Source organism: Hemiscyllium ocellatum, unplaced genomic scaffold, assembly GCF_020745735.1.
Source record: "Hemiscyllium ocellatum isolate sHemOce1 unplaced genomic scaffold, sHemOce1.pat.X.cur. scaffold_3684_pat_ctg1, whole genome shotgun sequence".
Classification (NCBI taxonomy): Eukaryota; Metazoa; Chordata; class Chondrichthyes; order Orectolobiformes; family Hemiscylliidae; genus Hemiscyllium; species Hemiscyllium ocellatum.
The window spans coordinates 27,836-36,417 of NW_026868565.1; positions in this window are offsets into that span (position 1 = coordinate 27,836).

Consider the following 8,582-nt stretch of genomic DNA (forward strand, 5'->3'; position numbering starts at 1 on the left):
ACTTGTTTTCTCAGTTGTCGGGTACTGAACGGGCAGATTTGTGGATGAGAAATTCAAATTGAGCTTCATGTTCAGACCCGATGGTTACTTGATCCGTGCCGATCTGAATATCATTGGCCTTTTCATGTGGAAGGAAAGGTGTGTATTCTGTCCGTGGGCAAATATTTCAAATGTCAGTGTGTCTGGAAAAAATACTGAGACACAGCCAAGTCCATGTTAGCGTGGTGACTGTGGAGAGAGATTTAATTTGCTTTTAAAAGTCTGAAAAAACATGGCACATTTCCAAGGGACAATTAAGTCACAGATTTGTATGAGGATAAGTTTTAAATTAACCATGCAATCAGAAAGACACAAGGATACCTGCAACATGGAAAATGCAATGAAAATGGAATTGTTGTAAAGGAGTTGATTCTCGATCATGGTTTTTTATCCATTAGTGTTGTCACGTCGGTTCCAGTGCCATGGGGAAATACTGGAAATGTGATGAATGTAACGTAGGTTTCAGTTATTAAACTGGAAAAAGTGCAGACGAAACTTACAAGAAGTTTTGCCAGGGCTCAGGGGTCTGAATTATAGGGAGAGGTTGGACAGGCGAGGATTTTTGTTTTTTGTTTAGAGCAGAGGAAACAGAGGGGGGATCTTTTCTAGAAGTGTATAAGATCATGAGAGGCTTGGGTAAGGTGATGCACTCAGTCTCTTTCCCAGGAAATCAAGGAGTGGAGGAATCAGTTGAAGGTTAGAGGAGAAAGAATAAAAGGGAAGCTGAGGGGGCAACAGGTTTACACAGAGGGTGGTATGTATAAGGACTGAGCTGCCAGTGGAAGTGGTTGAGGTGGGTATATTAACAACAGGTAAAAGACATTTGGACAAATACATGGATAGCAAAGGGTCAGAAGCAGATGGGCCAAGTGCAGGGAAATGGGGTTAGTGTGGATGGACATTCTGGTCAGTTTGGGCCAAAGGGCCTGTCTCTGCTGTAGGGCTCTAACTCCAAGTCTATTTACTATTTCTCCTGCTATCTCTGGGAGCACCCTGGGATGTATTCCATCTGTGCAAAGAGACTTATCTACCTTTAGCTCCATTAGCTTGCCCAGCTCTAACGCTTTTGTGATAATGGTTATTTCTTTTTCCTCACCTTCCCCAGTTTCTTTATCAATTCTTGGCATGTTCTTCGTATCATCCACTGTGAAGACTGACTGCTGTGTACTCCTATTCCTGAACCCTGCTGGATAGGAATAACTACGTTAGCAGAACTCTGAGAGGTCTTCTTTGGGTCTTTATTGATGAGCCATGGCAGTTACCTGGATAGTGTACATGCAGAACACCTCCAGGCAGCATCAGGTAACTCCTCGCTTGTCCGATGTATGGCTCCCATTCTTATACCTTTGTGGTTTGTGGTTTTGAATGGATGCTGCCTCTCAGTATTCTCTCCATGGCGATGGCAGTTAAAAAGTCGAGTTCAGCTCAGCACTTTGTGGTTAAACCACATACCCCTCCCCCACGCCCCTGTGGCTCAGTGAGGTATCTGACAGGCACTTCAGTTTCAGCTGGGCTGTCTGTCAGGATTCTGATGTGGAAGAACTGGTGTTAGAGCGGGGTGGGCAAAGTTTAAAAAAAAACACACATCACCAGGTTATAGTCCAACAGGATTATTTGGAAGTACAAGCTTTAGGCATGTGCTGTGATTTTGAACTTGATCAGGATTATCTCTATTGTCACAGTTTCGTGTTTCAAAAATGACAGAGGCCATATGTTCCCCACACAATAGGTTCCCCTCTAGCAGTGCAAACTGCTATTCTTGCCCTGGGGACAGCTACTCATCACTTGTCTCCCCCAATCCCATTTAACGTTCTGCTGATCTTTAAAGTTTTTCTAATCTCCTAGTTTCTCCTTGCTCTTTGCCAATTTGTGTGTTTTCTATTTCAATTTGATAAGACTCCCTTATTTCCTGAGCCACCCAGGGCAGATTACTCCTTTTCCTACAGTCCTTCCTTTTCCCTGATATATACTTTTGCTGAGCAGTTTGAAATATCCTTTGATATTTCTCCACTGTCTGTCAACTGTCCCCACCTAAAGTCTTTGCTTCCAGTCTACATTAGCCAACTCCTGTCCCATCCTATTGTAGTCTCCTTTGTTTAAGCACATGATCTGGATTGGATTCAATCTTCCCGCTTTCCAACTGTATTCTAAATTCAACCATACTTTTCACAAGTCTTTTATCAGATTACAAGGTGAGGCGATGTTATCTGGGTGTTTTGGTTTTCATTATCAGAGACCTTGGCTTTGTAATAAAGTACAGGATGGATATTCACAACAGAGTATTCTGGACGGTGTGAATGTACTACACAGTCTAAAACCATAAATCACTGTCTCCCCTCAGTTTACATGATTTGGAGAATCCGATGTTGGACTGGGGTGTACAAAGTTAAAAATCACACAACACCAGGTTATAGTCCTTCAGGTTTAATTGGAAGTACACTAGATTTCGGAGCGTTGCTCCTTCATCATGATCCAATTACACCTGTTGGACTATAACCTGTTGTGTGATTTTTAACTCATCTCAGTTTAAAATTGCAAAATCATTATCTCCTACACGCTTCCTCACTATCTAAGTTTGGAATGCTAATCCACCTGACTATCCTGCATTTTCCAAAATCTCCTTTGGTGAAGGTGGTGAGTTTTGGATTCAGCTTTCCAGTTATTACCGTAAGAAGATGAGCACTGGGCACAGGAGAGGCAATGCAGCCCTTCGAACCAGCCCCACCATTTAATACGGTGATGATTGAGCTCACCTCGGTCTCAGCTGGATTTTCCCACCTGCTCTCTCTCACCCTTCATCTCATTGCAAATTCAACATCGGTATCTCTTCAGTAAATTTCCTCTTTGTCCTGGCATCCACTGTATTTTGAATAGGAATTCCACAGATTTACAGCACATTGAGATAGGTACATTCTTCCACAGAGAATAGAATAGAATCCCTACAGTGCAAAAACAGGGTATTCATCCATGGAGTCCACACCGATCCTATAATGAGCATCCCATTCAGACTCACCCATTCCCTGTATTTCCCATGGTTAATGGTTTAACCTGCGCATGCATGGATACTGTGGGCAATCTAGCATCGCCGATCCACTTTACCTGCACATATTTGGAATGTGAGATGAAACTGGAGCACCCAGAGGAAACCCCACAGACACGGGGAGAACATGTAAATTCCACAGGGTCGCCTAAGGCTGGAATCAAATCCAGGTCCCTGACGCTGTGAGTAAGCAATGCTAACCATTGAGCCACCTCTACTTAAAATCTGCTCCTCCTATGAACCTCCCCACCCCCAGTTGACTGAATCTATATTCCTTACATCAGAAAATCAGGTTGTGGAAGCAGATGTCTCAGTAAAACCCAGTGACAGCCCACAGGTCCTGTCTGTCTGAATGGGGATCCTATACACAACATCCTCCAGCCTATACTTTCATTCACTTTCTCGAGACAGGGCTCCAGTGGCTTCATGGGGACTACAACTCCCACAATCCCTGAGGCAGGGACCACGCGTGTGTACATGTACAGAATGTGGGCGGGTTTTGGAACATATGCTTTGGGTAAGTATACTTTGCGGAAAGTTTTTCACACTGGCTGGAGGAGGAATGCATCTGCTTATTGTATTGATCTGCTGGGGGGTCAAAGTGTCACCACACCCATGTAGGACCACTCTCCATCCCCAATTCATTGTAATGCTGGGAATCGACCAATGGGCATCAAAGAAGAATCTGACCCATTCTCCCAGCCTGAAGGACCCTCTTCTGTCCAGGATCTGCCACCTCCCTTTCTGTTTCCTTTTGTTTCATTCTGCTGTTACATTATTGACTTGCAGCAACTGAAGGGAAAGGAAGTGAACCCAGAAAGGGTGCAGAGTCTAACCAGGGACTGGAAGTGGTGGCATGGATCTGTTTACCAGTAACTCCATGAGAATGGGGAGGGTGTACACTAGGGGGTAGCAGAGTCAGAATGGTGGGAGAGAGTAAGTGGGCTGGAGGGTTACAGCTTTGGGGGAAGAAAGGGGAAAAAGATATTCCAGAGAAACTAGAATTGTCTGTTCTGAATTTCTAACCTGTACATATCCCTTTATACAGGGTGCGAGATGGTGAAGGTTTGCAGACTGAAATCTCAAACTCATGTGCAGATTGTGATTAAGTTAACCAGCATTTGAAGAACCAAAGATAGAGAATTACTCGGCCAAAATCCTGCACACACTCCCACACAGCATTGTCGTTCTCTCTGTGCCAAATGGACTGTGAATGGTACAAGACAGCAGCTCTCTACCACCTTCTCTAGGGTAACTAGAGATGGGGAATAAATGCTGGCTGAGCCAGTGATGCCCATATCCTGGAAATGGTTTCTATCTCTAGTTGCTGAAACCAGTTGATGTTACTGCAGGATGATGAGGGACGCTGAGTGCATCCTCCAGGAGGCAGCACCATCACATTACCCCTGCCTACACCCACACAGTAACACCGCAACGTCACTGGAACAAAAGGCAGTAAAACCAAAGGAAGACTTAGATATAGTTCTTCGAGGTAGAGTCCTGAAAGGGGATTGGAACACAGCAGGAACAGGAGACTGAGCTGGATGGTCAGCTGTTTCCCATTGAATGGTGGAGCAGGATTGAAATGGCTGAATGGTCTCCTCCTGCTGCTATCTCCCAGGTATGTATATAGTCATGGAGCCGGGTAGGAAGGAGTGGGCAGGGATTCTCCAAGAGATTGCACTTCCACAACAGGTTTCAGTGAGCGATGGTTTGATGGATTTTATTTAACATTTACAAACCTTGTGTTAAAGATAAATTTTAAAATGTTGTGAAAGTTTTTTGAACAGCAAATAAATTAAAGAAAATAATCTGTCTGAATATAACAGTTTTAAAACTTTCAACCTCTGTAAAACAAAATCCTGTCTATTCCCGGACACCACCACTTTCCAGCTACTCAAGCTCCCTCCCTGTCTGAACCTTTGGTTTGATTTAACTGCTTTTAAGGTCTCACTCTGTGAGCTGTGAAGCGTTCTTTTTCCCCATTTCTCTGACCAGAAATATTATCACAGCAACCTTCCCACCATCAAAATCATCATTACACCATTTGGCTTTTGATTAACATATAATCACCAGCAGTGAAAAAGTGAGGGCTGCAGATGCTGGAAACCAGAGCCTAGATTAGAGTGGTGCTGGAAAAGGGCTTTTGCTACAATGTTGATTTTCCGGCTCCTGACCTGCTGTGATTTTCCAGCATCACTCTAATCTAGACATATAATCACCCGCAGTAAACCATTTGTGTAACCAATTGAATATTTCCAAACAAAGCCCATTACGGGCCAAGCAAACCATTACAAGTGACAGAGTGAGAAAAGGACAAAATCAAAGTAGAGTTGGGGGTGAGGGGGCAGCGGTGGAGATAAAGCACTGTATCCCTGCGATACCCACCTCTATCTAAAGGCATCAAGAACATTGATACACACCACATGCTCCTTCTCCAAGGACACCCGGCTGTGTAGCCTTTATCCTCAATCATGGAATAGAATCCCGACAGTGTGGAAGGAGAGCATTGGCCCATCAAACCCCACCGACCATCCGAAGAACATCACGCCCAGAGCACTCTATCACTGTAACACTGCATTTCCCATGGCTGGTCCACCTAGTCTGCACAATCCTGGATACTGTGGACAAGGTAGCACGACCAATCCACCTAACCTGCACATCTTTGGGCTGTGGGAGGAAACCAGAGCACCTGGAGGGGACCCACACTATCAGGGGGAGAATGTGGGGACTCCAACCTTGTACCTAGTGCTGTGAAGCAGGAGTGCTATTATCACAATTTAAATTAAAACAGATGATCCCTGCTCATTGTCCCATTGCTGTTTGTAGAGACATCCTGCCAGAGAGACATCCTGAGGTTTAGAGAGTGGCAATGTAAGTTCAGTCAACTCCAGCCCAGTTAATGTGGTTAACAACAACAACATCAATACTGCAACAGTGTCATCATGTACAAGGGCCACTCCTGACTCTGATGAATAGTAACATCAAAGTCAGAGTCCTGCAGTCCACACGGAGCAGGTGGATGACCACTTCCCTGTGAGCACTCACTGGTCTCTCAATCGTGTTGAAGATGCAGCAAATCCCTTGTCACACAGAGGGGTGAACAGCTCCTACCCAGTGTGAATCCGCTGGGGTCTCAGTGGGCAGGATGAATCACTTCTCTCACACAGCATCTGAATGCCCTCGCCCTGTGTGGACTCACTGGGGACTCCGCAGGTGCTGCATTTGAGTGAATCTCCCCCCACACTGGGAACAAGTGAATGACCTTTTCCCAGAGTGAGCTCGCTGGTGTTTAAGCAGGTCAGAGGACAGAGTGAATGCTTTCCCACACACTGAGCAGGTGGATGTCCTCTCCCCAGTGAGAATGCACTGATGTCTCTGCTGGTGAGAGATTTGAATGAATCCTTTCTCACACATGGAACAGGTGAAGGGTCTAAACCCACTGTGCCATCTCTGGTGCCTCAGCAGATTGTGAGATCGAGTAAATCCCTCCCCATACGTGGGGCAGGTGAACAGCCTCTCCGCAGTGTGACTGTGTCGGTGAGTGTCCCATTGGGAGGGGTAAGTAAATTCCTAATTCTAATTGAGTGCATCCTACTGTTTCTCTCAGTTGTCATTGACAATCTCATTCCCTCGCACCAGAACCTGTTCCAGAGAGGGTTCCAGAACAGGCAGAATGGTCAGCTGCAGCTGGTCACCTGACTGTCACTGGACACGACCGGTTCACTCTCCACAGATGCTGCCAGACCTACTGAATTTTTCCAGCAATTTCTGTTTTTATTTGTGATTTCCAACATTTGCAGATGTTTAGTTTTCCAATGCTCATCTTGCCTGTTGCAGAGGAGTTTTTGATGAAATTAAAGGGTTTCAAAAATTGTACATTAGGTCACACATCAGCTATGATCATCCTGAATGGCAGAGCAAAGTCGAGGGGCTGAATGGCCTCCTCCTGTTCCAATGAAAGTTGTCCATCTGTAGCTTTCAGCAACATTTCCCCTCACTGCTCACTTCACCTCCATGTCGAACACACTGTTACTGACTGAACAAACCTCCTGTGTTTGAACTAAAACCTGCTATGCTCAGTGGTTGTATCCGCTGGGATCCACAATCACCGTTTATTTCCTTCTTCCTCTTTCATTCTGTCGATTGAACTCTCGGTTTCAATCCATTTTCCTTTGAAGCTCTTCAACATGTCCATGTGGGTGGATAGTGGCAGCTGGGATTTAATGAAGGGAAGTGGGGATTAGGCGGAATCCGAGGAGAGGTGACAGCAAAGATAGTTCTCATTGTAACGGCAGAGTTTCTCCGTGACACAGAGTGTGGTGAGGCACCTGAGTTTGTTGGGGGAGACAGATTCAATCAGGGATTTGGAAAAACACACAGACACTGACCTGTTCGTCTGCTGTTAACTCAGACAGATAGTAAGCAAGATGCACATTTAGATAGCACCTTTGATGATCTGGGGCAATGAAGCATGCTTTCAACCAATGATTTCAACCTCAAATCTCTGAAAACACAGACACAAAGCTTTCTACTTGTTTTCTCTGAGCCTCCTCTTTCCTTGAGAAAAGCGTTTTGAGCTGTTCAGCCTTTCCTGGTGATTATAACCGCTATGTTCCTGTAAGATTTGTGACTGAACCTTTATTTTCCTGTTCCTTGTGAGTGATGAAAGTAGCAAAAACAGTTCCTGACCTGTGAGGCGTTTCGTTTGGAGTATTTATATTTGCAAATCATTCCACCCTCACATTACAGTGTGAAATTGATGTAAAACTGAAGGAAATGAGTGAGTGAGCACCACAGAACCATAAAGGAAGCATATGTATCTGAGTTGAATAACCTACTCTAAGATCAAACTAACCAACACGCCCTTCATTTACTATCATCCATGTGTCTATCCAAAAGTCGCTTCGAGTCGCTGATGGATCTGAATCTACTATCACCACTGGCAGTGCATTCCACGCACCCACCACTATCTATAAAGAAACTATCTCTGACATCACTGTTTAAAATGTGAATTTTGCTCATTTGAATGATCTGTGTAATCCCAGCCTTATAAATTGAGAAAAACCTAATTACTTTTCCCTGCAACAATTCCTGTTCATTTTTGCAGATAGCACAGTCAAACAGCAAGATGAAATTTATCATTATTCTTAAGTATGTTATAGAATTTTGAAAATCTATATGTTTCTAATATATAATAATTTTTCATTTCATTCCATAGAATATAGAACGTACAGCACAGTACAGGCCCTTTGGCCACGATGTTGTTCCGACCATTTATCTCTACTCTAAGATCAAACTAACCAACATGCCCTTCACTTTCCTATTATCCATGTGCTTTCCAAGAGTCGCTGATGGATCTGAATCTACTACCACCACTGGCAGTGCATTCCACGCACCCACCACTATCTATAAAGAAATATATCTCTGACATCTCCCCACAACTTCCCCCATTCACCTTAAAAATTATGCCACTTTGTGGGGAAAACTCTTTCATTATCCA